The sequence below is a fragment of the Balearica regulorum genome, chromosome 2 (genome assembly GCF_011004875.1).
Source record: "Balearica regulorum gibbericeps isolate bBalReg1 chromosome 2, bBalReg1.pri, whole genome shotgun sequence".
NCBI classification, from domain to species: domain Eukaryota; kingdom Metazoa; phylum Chordata; class Aves; order Gruiformes; family Gruidae; genus Balearica; species Balearica regulorum.
The window spans coordinates 10,551,933-10,575,024 of NC_046185.1; the positions used below are offsets into that span (position 1 = coordinate 10,551,933).

Sequence of the window (23,092 nt, forward strand, 5' to 3'; positions counted from 1 at the left end):
AGAGCCCTGTGCTTGCTGCGTGGGTTTGGAAACTTGCTCTTCCACTTTCCCCCTGCTTTTCTAGCCTGCCAGGCTGCGATGGTGGCAAGTCTGTCCCTGCACCCCACCACAGCTCTTGGGACCCCATCCTGATGGTGTTGAATTGCTGTAGGCTCAGGACTGCATTGGAAGTCTCAGGGACGCTGTAGTCAGGGGTGAGCAGCTCCCTGGGCAGTGAGAGCAAGCCAGTGTAGCAGTAGGAGATTGGGGACTCTGGTGCCACCAGAGTCCTCAGGCATGGGGCCACTGCTGGGACTGTTCTGGCTGACCAAGGAGTGATCCAGTAGCATCTCCTTGGGCAGTGGAAGGTTACCTGCTGTGTCCCCAACAGCTTGGATGTGCAGGGCAGCACAGTGGCTGAAGATGTTGCTTCCCTGGAGGAATGTTGCTGCCTGGAGCCATCCCCACTGCAGTGGCTGTGTCAGAGAGGCCAAGCTGTGCAAGCTGCCTCTCCGTGCCCTGGTACCTTGGAAAGCATGGCAGCAGCACTGGGCCGGGGGCTGGGGCCACTGCTCTCCCCTGAAAGTTGAAGGGTGCAAAGTGTTGCAGTTGGTTCTGGGGGGTCCCAGGGGCCACCCAGGCCGGGGGCGGGAGGGGGGTGTCCCACAGCACCCGGCAGAGACGCAGCACTGTGACCAAGTGTAGAGGTGGCCAATGGAGACAGGTTGGTGCTTGTCCACTGGATACAGAAGACCCAGGGGTCAAAGCAGCAGTCACATGGAGCCATTCGCAGGCCTGTGTGGGTGAGTGGGGGCCGTGCTGGGCTGGGGGACCCTACAGGGGTACTGGCTGAGCCAGCTCCAATCACTGACATCCCCCAGCTCTGTGCCAGACACGTGGGGAGCTTGTGGCTGGGGTGCTCCGTGCAGGGTGAGCTGCTGTGCTGGTGGAACAAGATTGCAAATCACGGAGGAGACTCCCTTATGGGGGGGTGAAATGGGAGAGATGTTCCCAAGTATCAGAAATAGTGTGGCCAGCTGGACTAGGGAAGTGATCATCCCTTGGTACTTGGCGCTGGTGAGGCCACACCTTGAGTGCTGTGTTCAATTTTGGGGCCCCTCACTACAAGAAGGACATTGAGGTGCTGGAGTGTGTCCAGAGAAGGGCAACAAAGCTTGTGAGGGTCTAGAGAACAGGTCTTATGAGGAGCGGCTGAGGGAACTGGGGTTGTTTAGCCTGGAGAAAAGGAGGCTGAGGGGAGACCTTATCGCTCTCTACAACTACCTGAAAGGAGGTTGTAGCCAGGTGGGTGTTGGTCTCTTCTCCCAAGTAACAAGCGATAGGACAAGAGGAAACGGCCTCAAGTTGTGCCAGGGGAGGTTTAGATTGGATGTTAGGAAAAATGTCTTTACCAAAAGCGTTGCCAATCATTGGAAGAGGCTGCCCAGGGAAGTGGTTGAGTCACCATTCCTGGAGGTATTTAAAAGATGTGTAGATGTGGTGCTTAGGGACATGGTTTAGTGGTGGACTTGGTAGTGTTAGGTTAATGGTTGGACTCAGTGATCTTAGAAGTCTTTTCCAACCAAAGCGATTTTATGATTCTACGTACTTGGGAAATTCTCTGTAAATGGTATTTACTGGGCACACATCACTCATGCAGGTGCAGGGACACTTACCTGGGATTGCTGAATCCCTGTGTCAAAAAATGCCAGGGGGATGCGGATGCCGGAGCTGTGGTGCCGGAGTAGATAGGGATGCCATACCTGCTGGGAGTGCCAGGGGTGCCCAGGCTGCGGGGAAGGGCTGTCCTGCCCAGACAGTTGGCACAGGTCTGCTGAGCCTGAAAAGAGAGGAGTGATCACTGGTGGTCACCTCTGCTCTTGACCCCAACAGTGTCCCCAGGCTGCAGGGGTCAGGGTGTGAGCAACCTGATGTAGTTGATGATGCCCATGCCAGGGGGATTGGACTAGATGACCTTTAAAGGTCCCTTCCAACCCAAACCATTCTGTGATTCTATGAATCTCAGCAATAGTTGATGCGTTGGGAAAACATGTTTTCAGATGTTTCTCTGATCTGGTGATTTGTGTTGACTTGGCATTATGCATTCATGGTCTTAATTGCATGTTTCCATCTTGTTCTGTTAAGGATGAGTAGTTCATCAGAAGCAAAACAACTTACAACAGGTTAATTTTTGGACTTGTGAATGTTTTAGTTACACAGCTTTTAGCCTCCTTTAGCATCAGTAAAGAAGGAGCAGTTTCACAAGCACATAGTTTAACTTGCTCAAACAGCAAAATCGAAATGAACTTTTTTCCTAGTTAAAAACTAGGAATGGTTTGTCCTAATCTGAAGGTCATCAAAAGGCTGTTAATAACACGCTATCTTAAAGATCCAAGATTTTGCAGATTTACATTCCATGTTAGACATAAGCCCTACCAAGAACTTAAACAGAACATTATTTCAGGTTCAGATTTGTTTCAAACTAATGTTGCACTCCTGATCCTTTCAGAAATCTGTTCCAAATGTGACTTGTCTCTCCAATGTGGTCATTATTTAAGACCTTGTTTTACTAACCTGTTGTCTCAAAGCAAACTTGAGATAAGTACTGGCCTCCCCAGATAGTTCTGTCAAACTGTTTTGTTTAAAGATAATGGTGAGGCTTATCTTTGTAGTGGCTTCATGCTCACAAAGAACCCAAACCAAACTCTAAACTATATCTTAGTATAAAACTGAAATAAATTGTGTATGTAATTGAAACAGTAATTTGGCAAAAGAGGTATTTGTTAATGACTTTTTTTACAACTAACTTTGGTTGCTGAGCAGCAGCTTTTTGTGCGTGTGTATAAAGATGAGCAGGAAATGATTGCTGGTCCAACTGTACAGCGGATTATTGTGCTAGCTACTGTTAAAATAACTGGCATAGCGCTGTAAATGGTGTCTGGGGAAATGAAAACAATTTTACATATTCCAGCAAATTCTTTTTGTTGTTATCTCTATTGTACACTGAAAAAGTCTTTTTTTTCTTTTTTATCTCAGTATTTATTAAGCACCATTTGAATAGATTTGACTTTAGATGGCTACATTTAAAACTATCTCATGAGAGTCGGCAGTATTTTTGTTCCCATGATATAGCTGGAAGCTATGTTAAGTAGAAGGACTAGGCTCAGCTGTAAGAAAGACAGGGTGGAAGGTTAAAAAACACAAAACAACAGCAACAAAAAAAAACCCCACCAAAACTCACTGATGATAAATCTCTGGTCTGCTAACTCAGAAGATAATACAGTCTCTACTGCATAAGCATAGTGTTCATGGTGGTAGAACTGAGTTTTCTGGGGAACTTATGAGTGTTCACCAATCTCGGTGCTGGCACAGTCTTTAGAGTGAGGCAAACAGGACAGAAATCTTTGTTCTTAGGAGTTGTGTTGAATAAGCATGCAAAGTAAAACTCAGTTCTGTTTGAGTATGTAACACTAACGTGTGGACTGACTGTCGTGTGTTTTGAGTTGAGGGCTGTGTATCCTTGGGATCGGAGTTATTCTGAAGCATGGTTATTTGTGAGAATGGTAAAGCCTTTATAATAAAAGAAGATAGTTGAAAGTCACAGTTTTGACTCTAACCTGCCAACAAGAAAATTGAGATTTGTTTTTAGTGGTTAAATGGAGGAAAGCTGTAAGTGTGTACAGATATTAAATCCTGCAAGTGTGCTTGACAGGCAGAACTCCTCTGTTGTAGCACAGGAGTTGATGAAAGTTTGACTCCAGTAAAAAGATGGGCTGCTACATAACCCATAACTGCAGCTGCTTTATTGGAACCAGTTACAATTCTCTGCTCATTTATAGCATGACTCTAACTGTGTTCCTGGCACGACAGCATTCCCCCCTCCCATTTTTTTGTTTTAATTTCCTGCTCTTTCTCGCAGCTAACCTTTTTGTGTTCTGCAGCAATAAAAGATCTGTCTTCCTGTCTCCCCCGGGAGATAATGGGGACAGGTGATAAAGTAGTTAATATTACCTCCTACCAGTACTTCTGTCTAGTAGCTGCTCCTAAGCTTAAATAAATTTGTAGCAGTTCTTGTCAACATTTATAGTTAATTACATTCATTTTCAATTTGAGGTTTTTAAGTCTGTGTATCTCAAGGCTTTTCTTCTGATGGTATCAGGCTTGTAAAGAAGCAGCAATAATTCTTACTAATCCAACCTTAATAAACTGTTGTCGTTGACAAGTTATGGGGGACCTGAAGGGGTTATGTCTGTAACTATCTTAGGAAATTCCAGCATCCTTCCTGCTTTAGATGGTTTCTAAGGGAAAAAAGTTGGTAATTCAGGCCAACTGATCTTTCTTTTGTGAGGAGGGGAAAACAGGCATTTTCAGGTCTGATAACAGAACAGATCTTAAGCTAGGAATGACTTACTGTCTTGCAAATACCTTTTAAAAGGATGTCCTCCTATCAAAGTTGTGAAGGCAAATGCTTTAAATAAAAATTTGAAGATAAACATAATCCTGTGATCTTTGTCACAAGTAATCTCCACTGTCAGTGTGAATTCAGAAGTAACATGGGATTAATTGCCTCAATGCCTGCCTTTGAATTCTGTGCATTTGTGCCAGTTTATTTAATATTAAATATCTTTAGGATATAATGGGAGAGTCTCCTCGCCTACAAGGAGGTATTTCATTCACTCTTTGCAGATGCTTGTTCGTATACGTACAAGATGGATTTTACAGTTTGTATGCTGTCTTAACATTGAAAGCATCCAGGAATGGCATTCCTTGATTTTTATCTCCTTTCTGCCATGGAAAGGAACAAACTGCCAAGCCTTCTCTGCCAATAAAGAATACTTTCCTGCATTTCTTTGTGAGTATAGCTATATAGAGACAGTGTAGATTAAAGAATGCTTTAAAACCAGAAGTACATTATTCTAGACTGATGGAGCAGATACTAAGTCTTGCTTAACTTCCCCTTTTAGTCAAGTAGCAGTGGTAGGCTGAAAGCCTGCCTGTGTTTAATCTTAATACAATACAGCTGTATAAATTAATGTTTTGAATAGCTCTGAGTTAAAAGATTTATAAGAACAAGGCTGGTAGCTGCAGCTGCTACTTCATTCTACCTAGCACCTCAGGTAAGTTCAAAGTTGAACTCATATTTGAATAATTTGCCCATGAAACTCTGGACAAGGACTTGCAGAGATTCCTCCCAGAATTGTATTATTTTGGCCTGGTCTCTTTTTCTCAAATAATTGTAGGACAGGTTTATTTATGTCTTTCCTAACTAAACCGAGCATCTGGAAGTGCTTGCTCTCTGCCTTCAGTAATGGCAAAAAAGATCTATGCATGTGGACAGGTTTTGGTTTCTCAGACTTACAATAGTGTCTATTTTAGTCTCTGAGTATCTATTTTGTAATTAAGGAAAAGTAGACTTGGTTAGAATTTTTGAAAGCAGAAACAAAGTCTTAAAGGTCAGTCACTTCAGAAGTGGCATTTTTCCTTAAAATACCCAGTGAGGCATTTTTAAAGAGTAAACAGGCCAGAAATGAGTTTTTATTCTTCAACACAGGGCTACAGGCTAGGGAAAAAGCTGAAAGCTACGAATTTGCATGCTGGGATTGGTGTTTGTAGTAGTGACTTTGAACTGTGTTGCAACACTAAGTGCTTTACTGATTTGAATATTTCTGATAACAATGCTTGTGCATCAGAGGAGCCTGTTGAGGGTGAGTAGGCGTGCAGCTTGATGGCAGATGAAATTTGCTGTCAACAGGTTCAAAATCATGAACAGTGACACAAATAATATAACTTAGTAAAAACATTGTTAATTCTTAAGTTTTCCAAACATTTTATTGTTAAAAAAGCTTTGGGGGAGCTCTGATTTCTGATTAAATGCAGTGATAAGCTCTGATTAAAACACTGAACTACTTTGTTGTTCTCTTGTAGAGCACGTTTCTGACTGTTATCTTGTGAAGGGTACTGATGTGGCTGAGTGAAATTTAGAGTAATTTCTGTGTCAAGAGAGTGAGTTGTTCAGGGTTCTTTGCTTCACTTTTTTTTTCTCCATTGGAAATATCTAAAATGGTGTAAGATGTGAAACACATGTCCCATATTTAAGTATTTTATTTAATAGGACACAACCTGAATTTTGATACACATAAAATTTATAGTGTGAAATATTCATTCAGTTTAAGTTTTAGAGCTCGTCGTCTTTTGTGTGTTTGTAAGACAGCAGCTTTGTGGGGAGCCCAGGGTGCTCTGGAGTAGGGTGACTCAAGATTGAAAACCTTTTCATCAACAGAATCAGTCAGAAGAGTAGAATAGATCAGGTACATCCATCAGGGGGCTGGTGGTTTGGAGGTTTTTGTCTTTTTGGTGGGGTTTTTTGTTGTTTGTTCTGCTCTGGATTTAACTACACTTCTCCTTTTTACCTTATGTGTTTTTTGAATTTCCAAGTCATTCTACATAAGCATGACTTAATTCTACTTGAGTTTGGGTGCTGGGGGATGTTCCCTTTTGCCATTTGCCTGCTTTTAGCAGTGACAAATGAAGTGAAGTAAGTATTCTGCTGTTGGCCTTACGGAGTGTGGGCTTATGACAAAAAGTAGAAAGAGCTGCAGTTCGAAGGAGGCTGAGAGTCACTGCCTTTAGGCAGTAGCTTTTATTGACTAGTAGAAAGGCTATAACTGTGTTTTCTGAAATAAAACTTGGCACCACCCCAATATACCTTTTTGGAACAGTGGTCCTTGATGTAAGTGAGTGCTGAAGTGACTCTTTCCTGTTGCAGGCGGAGTGCTCAATGGCAGAAACTAAATGGCTCTAAAACACTGATAATTCCTTATGATAATCAAAACTTTGATAGTGTGTGTACGGGATTTATGGTAATGAAGAAGTTGCTTCCTCATAGTTTAATTTCCTACTGTGTGTTGTTGCTTTTGTAGTGCTGTGTACGTGTGCAAAGGCAGTGAATGAGGCTCGAGGAACTGCCTTACAAATGTGGGGTTTCTCACAACTAGTGTGAATAGTTTTCGCCGGTGTCCTTCACGTTTGGTGCTGTTTTCCGGTATCAGTAGGATGTGATACCATCTGTGGAAAGTTCTGTATGCCTGCATTCACTGAAGCCACTTCTTGTGGGAGTGGTATGTTTCATTTTCAGATTTCATAGTTGGCAAAAAAAAAAAGTGCAGCTGCTAATGGCTTCTGCTCTCTATTAGGAGTGACTTGGAACCCAGAGTTAGAGAGATACCACCTTTCTGAAGGAGCCTTGTTTCCCTACCTAGTTTCTTGAGGAAAAAATATTTTTCCATGTTTCCATGAACTGGTCAATAACTTCTCTGTTATTGTATGTGTTCTCTGTTGTGTCATAAGTGTGGTGTTCATGATCTTGGAGAATACTCTGGCTGACCAACAAACCAAGAAGCTCGTTATACTTTTCCAGGGGTGATTTATTCTTCAGACTTGATATATGAGATAGGATAAAATTTGTGGATCCTCTTTGTGGTTTGACTCTAGCTCTGCATCGTTGTCAAGACTACAAATTTATCTTTGAAATCTAAGGCTTCCCCATGAGAGCAGTTTTTTCTATAAATTGTATTTAAGTAAACCTAGTAGAAAGAAATTTGTATTCTTACACTAGTTTTTCTTAGAAAGTTGTCCTAATGCAAGTTCAATGGTGTCTTATAACAAGTACATTCTAATACATTACGTCTTATGACACTCCTCTGTAATAATCCAGCAATAACCAGTGTTGCAATCGGTTGACCTGGATGAAACTTGTTGTTTTGGTTTTTTCCCTCAAGCATGTTGTGTTTGTGCATATTTTCTTTTCCTTTTTTTATTATGTTTATTTGTAATCACTGTGAAAGGATGACTTGATCGGCAATTTGGAACACCTGCATGATGGTTTTTGATTCAAAATAGTCCTAATAAAAGATTTTATGGGTACATAAAATTGAAGTTACTGTTTATGTCCAGGATTATACTGAACTGTCTCAAATGATTAGTTAACTTCTTACTATCTGTAAGGCCTAAGTAGTGTAAGTTTTCAACAATAAAAAAATAACTTCCTCTATTTTTCAGGATGATGCATGAGAGTTTAACATGAACATATTTGCAAGATAGGAATCCTGTATCTGATTTCTGGAGTCTGCACTGCTTCAGCAATTTCTGTTCATAATGTGAGGTAGAGCAGAGATTTCAGAGGTATTCTGCATGTGTCCTTCAGCCAGCATGTCCTCACTGACTGCCTTGAGGGTCACTAAACAGCCTCTTCTGCTTACCCCTTCAAGATTCATCCAGTGCTGCCTTTACCAACTCTTGCAGGAGCAGAAGTCAGACTACACACCTGGCTAAAGTCCTGCTATGCTTAGTGTTGGGTGTTTTGCCTCTTAACAGATAAGAAACTGAGGTACAGCAATGTTAATTACCTGAAAGCAAATAGGAATTCTGTACTTAAAACCTGGGATCAGACGTGTGTTTCTGTAGTTACTGCAACGTCAGACTGAGTTTCTGTAGTTGAGTATCTCCTAATAAAACAAGCTTATAAAATAGAAGCAAGGTTAGTAATTCCTGTGAAACTTACTTAGTTTCTTTGCAATGATACATTTGACTGAAAGTATATCCAAGTGAAAACCTTTCATTCTTTCAGATCTGGTAGGTCTCAGTCATTGATGGGTTTTATACTATTTTTGCTGGTATTTGTATTTCTAAGCAAATAACTGAATATCAACAAAAATATGGAAGGTGGAGGCCCAGAAGTTCAACATCCATTTCTAGATTTGGGTGATAAAACATTGAATAAGTTAATACTCATATTGTTATTAAATCTTTGAAAGCTAGATTAATTTGTATTGAAAGACAAAAAAGCTACTGAGAGCCACTTGATCAGCCAAAGTGGTTTTGCATTGTTCTTCATGAAGTTGGCTTTCCTCTGTTAGTATGTTTTCTGTGATGCTCATGACAGTACCATAAGGCAATTTTAGTGTTTAGCCACAGTGACAAGCGTATCTTTATTAATGAGATTTTATAGTTATGTAAGTCTTCTCACTTCCTCTGTCTTGTTTTTGTCATATTCCAATATTCAGAGATTGCTGGCAAATGTCTGCTGTGTTGGAAAGTTCCTGCTATAGGAAGTGCTGCTGTAAGAACACCCATAAATCACCCAGTTCTTTGGCAATGTCTTTGCCACGTGAGATGGCCCTGATAAATTGCGTAAGTGCATGAATGGCAATGCAAATAATTCCATAGTAGGTAATGTTTGTTCTAGCCCATTCTATGCGTGACGCACCTCAAACTAAACCCTATCGTGAAAGTTAAGTAGCTTCGCTTATTCTGAGACTGCTTACAACAGAGGTGATAGACATGATTTCTGTAGTTGCACTGAGTGAATCTGAAGTTAAGGCAGCTTTAAGCAATCCTGTTAGAGCAGATGATTTGATCTCTCTGAGAGCTCTTAATTGTGTGTGTGTGCGTAGCCTTTTCCTGTCAGCATCCAGACCGTATGTGGTGTACAATTAATCTGTGCATCTGTACCAGATCCAACACGCCCTGTAGGCACTGAATCATAAGTCCTTGAACAGATGAGTACTACAGCACCACGTGATAGATCCAGCTTCTTCCTTGAAGGCATGCCTCTCTGATGTGTGTGCACTCACTTTCGTTTATACCTCATGCCAGAGCTTGCTTCTGGGCTTCTGTTACACAATTCACGTAGCACTTTCCTGGATACCGTGTTTCTGAAGAGCTCGGGAGTCTCTGCTTTTCATTTTGTTGAATGTGAGCCTCATACATGGCAGTGCCTATGCTCTGGTTGCACGATGTGGTAAAGGCCCTGTGGGTTTCTCATGAAGGAGCAGCCCAAAGCACGCTCCACCTGTAGAGCAACTCTCTCATCACGTGGTTTGAAAGCACATTGCAGGTGGAGTCCCTGATCTAAATTTAGAAATTGCATTGGCCAAGCACCTTAATTTCAAGTCTAGTTACACTTATTAGTGCCATTTATCCCTGTTGTTCTATTCCTCTTGAAATTTGTGATCCTAGGACTTTGTCTTAATGCCTGCAGGTACATGCAGTGCTTGTACTGGTGATACTGTTGTTGCACGTGCTTACATCTGCTTGCAAACTGAATGGTAAGTGGATGAAGGGAAGCTGCTGTGCCTCTTGTTGGAGTTTTACTTATGTACAGCAACTTTATGTCAAACGCAATTCTGCTGGGCATGACTCTACAATGCGTATGTTATGTGAATTTTATGAAATACAGTGTCTCTGTTTCATGTGTGTGTATTTAATTTCAGTTTTGTGGCTGCATTTCTTCATGAAAAACTGTACTTCAGAATCTGTTAGTCTTCAAGTAAGTCTTTCTAGCCGTATAGCAGCAAAAAAAAAATCTTTGCAGTGTGACCAGTTTCTAAATAAAAGTAGGGTGGTTTTTTTCACTTGACTGCTGTTCCAGGGTAAAGCTTGATTTCAAAGGATGAACTGACTCCCTTGTTGCAGTCTTTAGAACATGTATGTGACTATTTGAATGTTGGTGTTTGTTATTTCACTTCATCGGAAAAAATAGAAGACTTGTTCTTAAATGCTTCCTTTGTTACTCCCAAGTACAGGGTAATATAGAAAAATTGTTGCGTTCCTGTTTTGACTGAGGTTGTAACACGCACATTAAATCTAGGAAAAATGCCTCTGGAGATGATGGCATCTGCGAGTGCGCTTTGAACAAAGATCTTGTGCACTCTCAATACAGACCTAAATGGAAGGATGTGGGAGTGTAAGAATGGCTTAAAGTTCGTCAGATTTCCTGTGCAGAAATAGGAGTCCAGTTGCCTTTAATGTGTCTCTAGTGAGAAGCGGATGTAAAAGCTGAGATAGTATGCAGACAACCTTCTGAGGGTGAGACTTCCTACTCAAGGTCTCAAACATAAGCTCTGCAGTATCTTTTTTTTTTTTAAGTAAATATTGGATCCTAAAAAGATCATTCAGACTGTTTAAGCTCAGAGCTTAAACTATTTACACATCAGATAGAGAAAGTTATGTACTGTAAACATGGCTAAGAGCTGGAAGTAATGCCTGCCTCTCTGTGGACTAGATAACAAGCTTGTCTAAATCCAGCTGGTTAGAAAACAGGAAGAAAAGATATTGACCAACTATCCAGATTGCGGGCTGCTTAGCATCTCTCCTCCCGCCCCCACCCCCCCTTCACATCTTTTAAATGGCAGATTCTCTTGCATAATAACCTGCTGATTGTAGCATCAGGGAAACCTAATGCTAATCTCTATTTGAGGAGTCTTGAATTCAATGTCTACTTGTGAGCCAGGCTGGTGCCTTGCTCAGCTGAAGCTGGGACACTCTATGAATGAGGTTTTAAGGGGTGGATCCAGGAAACAGAAAGCACAGCAGAACCTGGTGAGAAGGATTCTTTAATGGGATGGGAAAGTCCTTGGGTTTAGTCTTTGCTTACAGTAGATGTTTGTTCAATGGAAACCTTAAACTGTTCTTGGAGTTGGGGGATATGCAACTTCTATCCTCTTCTTACAAGCCTTAACTTATTGAAGAGTTCACGTAGATTGCTCATACCTTTAACCATTAGAGTTTTCAAAAACAGTTCTGCTGGTTCTGGTCACGCACAGACCTTCTTCTATTGTGCCTCTGTAGAGAGCAGAAAAATTAGAGCTGGTCCAATGTTTGTTCCATAGGTTAATTCCTGGTTTCTACAATGTAATTCAATCCCTTGGTCAGGTGTAGTGTATCCAAGGAGCAAACATGTATTAACTGAGATCTAGGGTCAAAAGATATGTGGCATTTTTCCTTCAGAATGAAGAAGTCTGTGCCTGTTACTCTCTTGTGTCTGTTTTTCTCTCTATGGCTAAAAGTTTACAAGTCATAGTGTACGTATCAATAACTTGCTCCTGACATCTGATTGCCAGAATTACCAGAGCTTTTGCAAGGATTGTGTGTTTCTGACCAACTTATTGTAAGTTACGTGATCTAAACTTATTTGTCGTCTTCCTTTGTATTTTATCAAGAACATCCTCGCACCAGTAGTAGGAAAAGATTAGTCCTATTTCAGTCTGCTTGTAAGTGTACATACCTGCCTTTTTCACCCTGCTATGGAAACCTGTTCCCTAACTAATCTGGAGGACGTCATCTGTCTTGCCTCTTCATCTCTGAGTTGAGTCACTCTGAGGACTTGTTGCTCTCTAAGGAGCAGCCCTGTTTTAAAGGGGAACAGGGGAAAATGGTCATTGTATGGTTTAACGGAATAGGTGTTTAGCAGTTTTGGGTTTCTGTTTTACATGAAAGACATTCTTCCTACTGCTGTATTTACTGTAAATATAGGCATTGGTTCCTGAGCTCCAAGAAGCTGGATGAATGAGGGCTTGAAGGTACGAAGTAGCCTGATAGTAGTCTGAACTTCTAAAGTGTGAGCAAACTCTCCTAGATCCAGAGCATACACTACTCCAAACTGTAATAATAAATAATGAAAAAAACCTGATAAGGGTAGTCATCTTCTAAGATTCAGTCCCTCTGTAATACTTAAGAGTTGTTCTGAAAACCTATATTTTTAAGGGAAGTTTTTAAACCATGCAACACTACTAAGCTTAAAATATCAAGTCCGGTGTTTGAAAGCTGAGATATGGCACTAACAGTAGAAAAAGTTTGACAGTTAGAAATCCTTTCTGTGACTTTGACCAGCTTCTCCTCTGTTAATTACTCCAGTGTTCTGTTTGGTAAATTACACTTCAGTGAATGTGTTGTGTCGTACTGATAGTACTTTAAACCTGTGGCAAAGGTTTACTGTGGGGACAAGGGAAGGTTGTGTATGAGTCTTTTCCATCTCTGTCTTTGCAACTTTTAACTGTGCAATCTTCATTTACGCACAAAATTAGCGTCTAGTATGTGAATATATTTTGATGCTTTCCAGCTCAAACCTAAGGAAAGTCATTAAAGTCCTGTACCCGATGTTGTTCTGGTGAATGAAGAAAAGCAGTAATTTAATGTGGAAAATGGTCAGGGTGTCTCGAGTGCTGTGGGTGTTACATGGAAGCAGAGCTGGGCAAGCTTGTGGAAGTAAATAGTTTTGACTTTGTAATGTGTCAGCATTGTTGTTAATAACTGTATGATACACAGTTGAAGCTCAAACTATTGAGTTTTAGTATCATTATTTTGATCTTAAACACTTGGTTTTATTGCTGTCCTGAAAATAAAGTTATGAGAACTTACTTTGTCAACTGTGTAGAAGTAATGTACTGGGGATTTTTTAAATAGTTCTCTGACCACCAATTCCTCAAATCACAGGAGAATTACCTCTTTCAACTGAAAATTAAAGTTGTGACAATAGATGTTGGTGAGGGGGGGGAAAAGTAGCCCATATCATTTTAGTGAGGCATAAAATTATCAAAAAAAAAAAGTTTTGTTTGCCATGGATCTATCTTTGAATGGAATGAATTCTAATATTTATAGGTTTTCCTGTTTCCGTAGGACACTGGATGTGTTGCTTTCTGCCTCTTTATTTTTTTCGATAGCTGCCTTACTATGAAGAATAGTCTGTCAGAAGCTCTGCAGGGATTATTTTGACTGCTCAATTTGTGTGTCTTATGTCTGGTAACAGAATTCTTTATAAGCTACCATAAACCTTCTGACACGTAGTTATCTTTATGGATCTTTTATGATTATTTTTTTTTACTCATTTTGTATACTCTGCTTTTCAGATATGTCTTAACCTGTTGATGGGCTGTTGTCACTAGCAGTCTGAGATCTGTGTTGGGGAGGATGCATCACCTCAAACCCCTGTTGCTTTCTCTGTTTTGGGCTAAGCAAAGTCAAGCGCAGGCAATGATGATGGGTGTAACATGATTTTTAAATGTGGTTCGTGTCTATACAACAGCGTTGGATATACAGGCTAATGCTAGGTTGTGTTATTCCTAAATGTACTTCAGACAAAGCTTTTGAGTTGAAATAACCTGCATATTAGACTGTGAAATCTACATTTCTCTGTGTTTTTGAAGATGCTCTGTAAGTTGCCAGTCACAGAGGAAATGAAATGGCGTCTCAGGCCACCCCAGATGGTCACCTCGGTAGTATTTGTGGGAGGTGAGTGTCTGACCAGAGCAAGGCAGAGACCTGGAGCACAGGTTATTGGGTTGGCAGTCAAGGCTTTGTGCAGAATTTAAGGAAATGCTTTGACCTCTGTTTCGCTCTGCATCTCAGCCCAGAGTCATCCCTGGTACCTGTTCGTGAAGACTTACAGCCCGCTCCAGCACAGGACTTCCTGGACTGCGAGTGGCAGTCTTACTTTAATGGTGCCAAAAGCTGCAAAATTATTTAAGTAAGCCCCTGCTTATAAATTGCTATGTCTGGCAATAACTAGCTGGTTTGCCAGTGTTTTAGCAAACTGTCTTGCGTGGAGTATTCTGAATCTTTCAGTAAAACATATTAACTCCATGTTACAGGCTTTGCCATTCTCCCCTGAGAACATAGCTATTAATAAACATCTCAGAAGTGTTCTTCCTTGTAGCTCAAACGAGTGCAAGACGTAGAGGCTTGGGAAGCAGTGGCTGTGATTCTGCCTGTTGAAACATGTATGGCAGAGAAGAACGAACACAGTACAATTCACAGAAGACTCTTTGCATTTTTATGGTTAACAGTTTTGAATGTGTGGAGAACAAGATTTAATCAGGTGCTGTACTTCAGAGTTTAATTCCACCTTCCCCTTCAGTGACAAAACTAATGAAGTAAGGGATAGTCGCTTAAATGAATAGGTTTATTGTCTGCTTCCTTCTTTTGAACTCGTCATCCTGCAAAGCTATGCCAACACGGTGTTTGGAGGGCAAGCAAGGATATCTTCTGAGAATGAGCTTACTCTTTAGTTGTTCACCTGCTATTCTCATGAGCCTGTCACAGAAACAGTGTTAATTTACTCCCCAAAGGTGTATTGAAGTAAAGAAAATTAATTTTTTGAACGAAGATAGCGCTAAGTTTTTCTTAGCTGTGTTATTTATACCATAGGTTACAGTTTGGGGATCTGTTTTTTAAAAAGAAAAAAAACCAAAACTCTCTTGACAGGTTTTATCAACTGAACCAGATTAATCTAGATCACATATAAGGAATTGTTTCCTTCAAATCTGGGGAGATCTTCTTCCGAAGGGACCACATGTCTGCAGCTTTCTGTGCATACCCCTGTCCTTTTGACACAAGGTGCTGCCCAGCTGCTCCTGGCCGGTGTGCCTGTGCAGCAGCCGCTTTCCAGTTCCTCCTGTCGCACCAGACTTTATTCTTTGCCCCAGCCCTGGCAGATGACATAGTTCCTCCACACGCTGATGTTTCCGTGATCCCTCCAGTCCACTGCAAATACTGCTGTTCTACCACATTGACTTTTCCCATCCAGAATTGCTGTGCAGCTGGAGCTGCTGGCTCTTGCTTCCCTTTCTCACCAACGGCCAGTCTGCAGGAATGGGTTGTCAGGGAGGAAACTGCAGTGTGGGAGATGCTGAGCAGCCAGGAGAGGAGGGGGCAAGGCAGAGCTGTGTGGGACTTGGGGGCAGAAGGGTCTCCAGCAGGCTTACATATTAAAACGAAATCCTGTGTGCTACTGCAGGTAGTTAGGAGGAAGTTTAAACATTGAAATTTGTCAACATGATGATATGTGAGCTGGTCCAGTGGAAGTGCAATGCCAGTCCTTCTGTTTAATGAAATGATCAATCATGCTTGAAAAAAATATCCATTCTCTGGTACTGAATAGGAAGCTTTTCCTACTGTAGTATAACATGGTAGAAGTATTTTTGTTGAGTGTGTTGAAGGAAATTGTACGTGTTACAGTTGCATAAATGCTCACTCAGCCGGCAGAACTTTCAAATCGTGTTACCAGGCTGTAGACAGAGTGCTGCTCTGCTCCGAGACTTACCCAGCAGTGTATAAAACCTTGTGGCTTCCATTCAGAAGTCTTTAACTGAATTGTTAACTTTATACAGTTGCTTGGCAAGGGGACCATGAATGAAAGGGACTGAAATAGGCTAGTGGAACAATTGTTAAAACAAAGCCTATGCTTTAACAAAGTGAATAAGGTGTCTTGAATGTTTTTTAGACTTCCCTTTCTGCAAGAGAGAGAAGTAGTGCTTCATACCACAACACTTGCCGGGGGAAAAAATCCAAAACCCAATGTTAATTTGCCAGGAACCTGCTTAGATACTGCCTTGACACAAACTAGCAAAAGTTATTGTTGACTAACATTACTCTCTTTTTCGCTTTTACTTTTGAACTGTTGCAACTATTTGCTTCAATGTAGCTGTGAGTAGGATCCCTTGATTTTATTTGTCAATTAACTTTTGCATAGTAACTCAGAGTCCTTGCATTCTCCTCTTCTGGCTGTGCTGTTCAGGTCACAAGGTTTTCTTTTGCAGAGAAGGGAGGAGGGAATGGGTGGTATCTCTTTACGATAGTTTTCACTGTGTCTAAAAGCATCCCCCAGCCTCAGTACCGCACAGCTCTTCCCCTTCCCTCCACCCTTCCCAAACTGGGACAAATCAGTAATACTATGGCCTTTGTGATTAGAAATTTCACTGCAGAGCAGCATAGGTTTTTTGTTAAATGCTTGTTAATCAGGATTATCTGATGTAAGAGAGGCTGCTGATAGCTGATTAAATACAAATTAATGCTGAATATTTCATGCCTCTTCAGCTGGATTTGCAGTGACATGACAGGGATTTTATATTTCTAAAACAAGTTTATGCTTTGCAGAATGTGGTTGACTTTGCTGTAGAAGCAGAAAGAGAATTGTAGTATGAAATGGGAAGATCACTCTATAAAGAAACCTTGAGATGCGACATACTGACAGGGTAGATTCTAGTACCAGGAACAATACCTGAAGTAGGAGCAACAGTAGTTTTGTTGGAGACAGGTTAATTGATGACACTCAAGTATTTAAATCCCTGAAAGAGAAGCAGCCTACAAAACCCCAAATGGAAAAGGATTATGCACTTCTCACCACAGCAGAAAGGTACTGGGTTTGGCCAGTTCATAATACAATTATTGTACTAAAGAAGACCATTTGCAGTGTAAACCTATTCCAGTGAACTTAAAGACCCTTAAAATGCTTGCAGTAGATCTCAGTGCTGCATTTCCATTGGAAATACTGCTCTGACTATGCAAATACTAATTTTCTAAATCAGAAGCTTAGTTTTGAAGCAGGAAATCTAAGTAATCTTAGAGTAAGTTCAGAATAGTAAAAATTGCCATTAGCCAAATTTGTCTTTAACTGATGGAAACTGTAGCAATGAAGCATTTTTCCCTGGGCTCAACATATATGACACTGTAAATAAAACTTGAACTGAAACCTTTTTTTTTTTTTTCTCCCTACTGCAGCTATGTCTAACTTGGCTCAGTAATGCAGAGACGTAATGCTCTGGTTTTTTTGGTGTGCAGTAACTGTGTAACTCAGTAATGCTGAGATGCAGTGCTCTATTTCTGATGCTTGTGATCATGGACAGCTAATTACCTTATTGACTCACAGAAGAGTTTGTTAGGATGCCTCTCCATTTGCTTGTAAAGTCACTTCCATAAAATCTCAAGTGTTTTTTGAAATCTGCATGTTTTATTTGCATTCCTAAAGAATTATGTAGGTTCCTTGGCATTCTGGATTAACTTTGACTTACCCGTGGCACTGGCTTATGTAATTGAAATACTGTGTATTGCTTGTTTAATGGGATTTTTCTGTTTGTTCAGATTCTGAAGGCAAGCTGCTGCATCGGCAATCTGAGGAAGGGAGTTCTCTGTTAAGACTGCAAGAAGATACTACCAACTGGTAAACACTTCCTTAGGTGTCTTTGCTTGTAGAATACTTCATTGTTTTCCATAATAATTTAGGCCAAGGAGTACAAAGTATTTTGATTTACTGAAAGCAAGAAGCAGTTCATGCAATATTTTTTTTTAATTAACTGTGGCTTACCAGACAAAAGGCTCAGTAGCAGTGGATAATATACGGGTATTTAAATTGGAATATGAAGTGATTAAAATCCTGTTTTCACAGTAGGAACAAAAAGACTAGCCTTTTTTCTGTAGTGGGACATTAAACACTACCTCTTTGCCTTTTCCACTGAGACTAGTACAACCTCTTACTATATGAAGACTATTTGAAGTGTGATGGTGCAAATGCTGAAACTTCAAATCTGATGCCTCAGAGCCTGGATAGAGACAAAAAAAGGAAACAAATCTAGTTTGGAAGTTGAACTTCCCAAATACCGTTTGAAAATGCATGTCCCTCAGTTTACAGGGATGAGAACCACTGGCGTGTAGTATGTCACAATTTTAGGTAGCAAAGCACTGTATTGTCAACACAGGTTTTGAACCATATTGTAATTATCTGAGAATAATTTTTAGGTTAATACTTTGAATTATTCTGATCGTATATGATATGAATTAATAATGTATGTCCGTCACTCAATTTGAGTGCATAGTTTGCCCTGTACAGAAAGTTGAAAAGCCCATTAGTCTGTCGGTGAGAGGTCCTCTGCCTGTTTCCCTACTTCAACTTTCTTTCCCACCCCATCATCCTCCCATCTCTCTCAGAGAGCAGTTTAACAGGATGGTCATGCTGAGTGAAACTGGGTGATTCTAGAAAGTAGCTCTTTGTCTGGAACTGTGGTAAAGAATTTTTTTCTTAATTCAGCATTTCCTTTAGGACCAAGAAGTGCTTTTTAGCTTGAGGGTAGTGCTGCACAAATTTGGTTTCACTGTTTCCAGCACTAACTTTGGGAAGATGTCAGCTGAGAGCCTACTGAGCTCTATGACATTTTAGATCTGACCCAGGTCTCAGCTCAGTCCCCCAACTCTGGGAAAATGCTGAAAGGAGGATGTGATACCTGAAGACTGCATCCCTCAGGACAGAGTGCGTCTGAGTCTTGCGTGACTAGTGCTGAGATAGAAATTTCAAGCCATCTGGACCTTGGTGTGGTGCAGACTAGCCCAAATTGTTGTGTAAGACATGTGCCTGTTTTAGCCAGGTGTGGGGTTTTTTTCATTATTTCAGCTGTCCATTAGCACAGACACTGAAGGACATACAATATTTTAGCGTTTGTCCTATTTTTCTTGTATTAGCTTTTCTTTTTCATTACATTAGCTTGTATGTATGGAATTATTGTTCCACAGTATCAGTCATTCAGAAAAGATCTTGATAACTATCTCCTGCTTTTGCATATAATATCTGATAATTATTCATTCTTATTTTATAGCTTTATCTCTGATATACAGCTTGAACTTGTCTGCATGCTTGAAGATTTAAAAATCTTTCCATGCAATTTAGAATTTTTCCTCTGTAATGATGATGGGGAGATGTTTCGAGCAAACTGATTAGCATGTTGTGGAGTCCCTGTTCCAGCACTGATATTGCGGTGTTTGTAGATTAACAGGTTTTGCATTTTGTGCTAATTTTAATAGATATGAAAACACCTTCAGTATTCTGTTTGCAAAGTGGAAGCAAATGCATACCTGTCATTTTCTTATTAATTTTGAGACTACTTTGTTGTGGCTTGTATAGCTCTCATAAGAGTAGCATTTGTCTGGATGACACATCTTTAAATGTTCGGCTTCCTTGAGGGGACGGTCTTTAAAATCTCTTCAGTAATGTTTTCGGTCTTTTAGTGCAAATCCCTTAATGTGTGCTAAACTTAAAAAGAGCAGGAAAGTTTGTTTCTAGCTGTCCCCATAGCTGTGTGCCTACAAAAGGTTAGAAGCGAAGGACCTCATTCAGAAGAGAGACCGTGTTGAGCAAGGCCATATTGTGTGTGCCATACGGACTTCTGTATGGCTTTGGCTGCCTGGGAAGTTTATATAAACTCAGATGTGCTGCAGGAAATAGAAAGCAAGGTTCTGTTTTGTTTTGCTCAGTGCTAAATGTTTCCTCAATTAAATGAGGAAATAGGTGTTAAAAAAATGTGCAGCTTGTAATGTGTGCTTTAAGAAGTTTTTATTTTTTCTTTCGTTTGGGGAAACCTATGTAACCAATGTAGAAAGCAGTAAATTTACAAGTGCTTCTGAGCAACTTGAGGAGCTTTCACTGCAGAGCCTACCAGATAGCAACAGTAGGGTAATGTGGGAACTGTCGGGGTAGAAGAATAATCCATCACAATGAGGTTATATACTGTAAATACACAAAGAAAAATTAATGTCTTTCTGACAACTGAAACCACTTTTACTTCCTATTTGTGCCTGTGCCACAAATTAAAAACAGTCTCCTTTTGGTAGTGTCACTCGAAATATATTGCTGTAGGTTTGCCTATAAATTCTGTTTTCAATTCAGTAGAGCTTCTTGAATTGATTTGTTGTCCATGTGAAAGTGGGTTTGTTGAAATGGTTCTTAGTATGTGGAGGTTAAGTACTTTTTGTGGTTTCGACACTCACTATAAAATATTCTGGTAGAAATTCTGATCATGTTACTGATATTCCACCAGCAGGCATTTATTTTGTATTAATGCTGGTATGTAAGGCTAGAAAGAGGACTAGCTGTATTTTATCTTGGGGCTTGTTTAATGTGGCTGGCTGCGATAGCATGGGAATAGATTGAGGGGCTAAAAGCTTTTGTGCAATCCTATGGGTTTTTTGAAGTTGAATAGTACATATTAGCAATCAATGTAAATAATCTGTCTGTGCTGATGCAATGCAATGTGGTATCTTTTCTCCCACAGTGGGCATAAAATTAGTTAAAACCTTGAATGAAGATGGTAGTAATCTGCAAATGATCAGTGACAGGGTTTTTTACTGTAATCAAGCAGAAGTTGTTGTAGAGGTCTTCCAAAATATCCTTCCTTTACATGTAGTAGTCCTATTGCAACAGTTGGTAGAGTAAGTTTAAAAAAGGAGTGATGAATCTAGTTTAATGGCTTGTTTAGTAAACTCTGGTCTGCTAAGACTTCAGCCACGCTGATTTGTTTATGAAGGTAAAGCTGCTATTTTTCTCCACCTGTAAATAATTGCTCAGGACAACATGAACTGTTTAATTTTGTTTGTCCAATGAGCCTTCAAATCAAACACATTAATTTAAGGGTTGTTTTGACTTTTTGAAAAGTCACTTTTAAACAAACCAGCAAAATATGTAAACTTTTCTCATCAGAAGGACATTTGACCTGAAAAGCTGTGCTTGTTGAGACAGGTGACTGGACTTAAGTATTATGTTTTATGTGGTCTGTTCTATTAGGTTAATGTCAGATGTTGCTTATTTCACTTCCTGACTTACAGAACAACTCTTAAATGCTCATTGGAGGACATCCTTAGGTTTTGTGGGAGGTTTTTTCTTTTTTTCTTAATTCTGTAGGGACTTGGGCTATTACCATAGTTCTTCAGATCTGGTTAATATTCAGCTTACTGCTTGACCACATAACTGCAGTTTTATTATTTAAAATCATAGAATATCACAAGTTGGAAGGGACTCATCAGGATCATTGAGGCCAACTCCATGCTCCTTGAACTCTGACAGGCTTGATGCTGTGACCGTTTCGCTGGGGAGCCTGTTCCAGTGACTGACCACCCTCTCAGTGAAGAACCTTTTCCTCATGTCCAGTCTGAACTTGGAACTTCTCCCGACGCAGCTTGCCTCCTTTTAGCTCATCATGGAATTGACTTTGGAAGTTATTGAGCAGAAATACTGTGAAGCTGTTGAGACTCAGTATCACTAAATTACAGTGCAGGAATTACGACCTTGTTGTATGGTTTCTGTTTTTGGGTGTTTTTTCCTGATTTGGACAAAGCTGTTGAATACACACAATGGTCCCTAGGGGCTGGGACCAGACATTCCCATGTTATGTCTCTTAATGTTTGGTATTCTGTAACTTCTGTGCATGCTACCATCTTAAATGCTACCTAATAAACATTTGAGGTCACAGGTTAAAATAACATGGTTAGATTTTTTCCTTTCTGGACAGCTAGTGATTGATAGGATTGTTTTGAGTATTCTTGTTTATCATTTTTATTGTACTGGCATGTAATCACCTAAGGGGGTTTTTTGGTATTAGAATAATCTCAGACTTCTGTCACTGGAATGTTAGCTGATCTGACAAGTTTGCGTTCTCTTTTAATTTTAGCTGAAATAGTTATTACAAATCTTTGTGTAGGTGGAGCTCAGGGCACCCCTGGGCAAGCTGGAGGCACGTTCAGGAGTCTCAGCACTATATGACAGTTACTCTGGCTGGAGCAGAGCTCCCCATGGCTTCTCAGCAGAAGTTACTGCTCATCCTAAGGCTCTGTCATGGAGTCACTCTTGCACAGTGTTGCCTCCCGGCTTGTGCCATGAGTTACAACTACAGAGGAGCTGCCTCTACTGAGGCTTGCTTAGGGTGACAATGCTAGGGACTTTTGGGAGAAGGAGCTTTAAAGCAAACAGCTTAGGTATCCCCTCTAACCTGCTCTGCTCTCGAGTCTGAGAGAAGCATGTGGCAAAATTTACTGCTGTTGGTTTCCATAGGAAGGGCTGTTCAGGCTTTTTAAAAGCTAGTCTGTGTTCTTTGAAATCTGGAATAAACAAATCCATTGCCTCTGAGCAGCAGAGATGTTGTCTGTGATACTTCTGTAGCTCTCGCCTAATCGGCTTAGCTCTAGATTCATCTTACAGTTTTACCTAGCAGAGCATTAACTATGGCTTCAACTCTCAATTTCTGATACTGTTGAGGAACCAGTGTGTATTTAAAACTCACTAAGACCAGTAGAAAGGTGGTTTAGGTGGTAAGTTACTCTCTGGTCGGTTTTCTTTTGATGATAAAAGTTCTGTTCTTTTCATATGACCTAATATAATCCTGAGGACAGTGGTTTACTCTGAGTGGAGAAATCTGGATTATAAGAAATAAGGACTTCTCTGTTTTAAGTGTTACTGAATAGGACTATGGGTCTTGGGTTGCTCAGAGCTGATAATACTAATAATGTTGAATGGGAAAGCCCTTTTGACCTTTTTTTTGTCTTACTGTTTTTATTACGCAAATGGATGAGTATTGCTGCAGACTTCCTGGGACAGGGTATGGTTTCATTTCTGTTATGCTGATACTGAGTCAGAATTCTCAGTCTTAAACTTTACCATATTCCTAAGAAATTATATCATTTGTATAGATGAGAAAAAAGCTGTTGAATCACTTGGTATTCAGAAACACTTCACAACTGGACA

General features: G+C 40.4%; 1 protein-coding gene across 5 annotated transcripts in view; it reads left to right on the plus strand.

The window, feature by feature from the left end:
* The window catches only part of CYRIB (CYFIP related Rac1 interactor B), a 96,157-nt gene that overhangs the window by 38,371 nt on the left and 34,694 nt on the right, over nt 1-23,092 (plus strand). For 4 of the 5 annotated variants that reach the window (XM_075743323.1, XM_075743320.1, XM_075743324.1 and 1 more), the window contains exon 2: nt 17,674-17,752. The exons of the other annotated variant lie outside the window; for it this stretch is intronic. The gene's annotated coding sequence lies outside the window, so the exon portion shown is untranslated. The remainder of the gene's footprint in view (nt 1-17,673; nt 17,753-23,092) is intronic. 5 annotated transcript variants of the gene reach the window in all.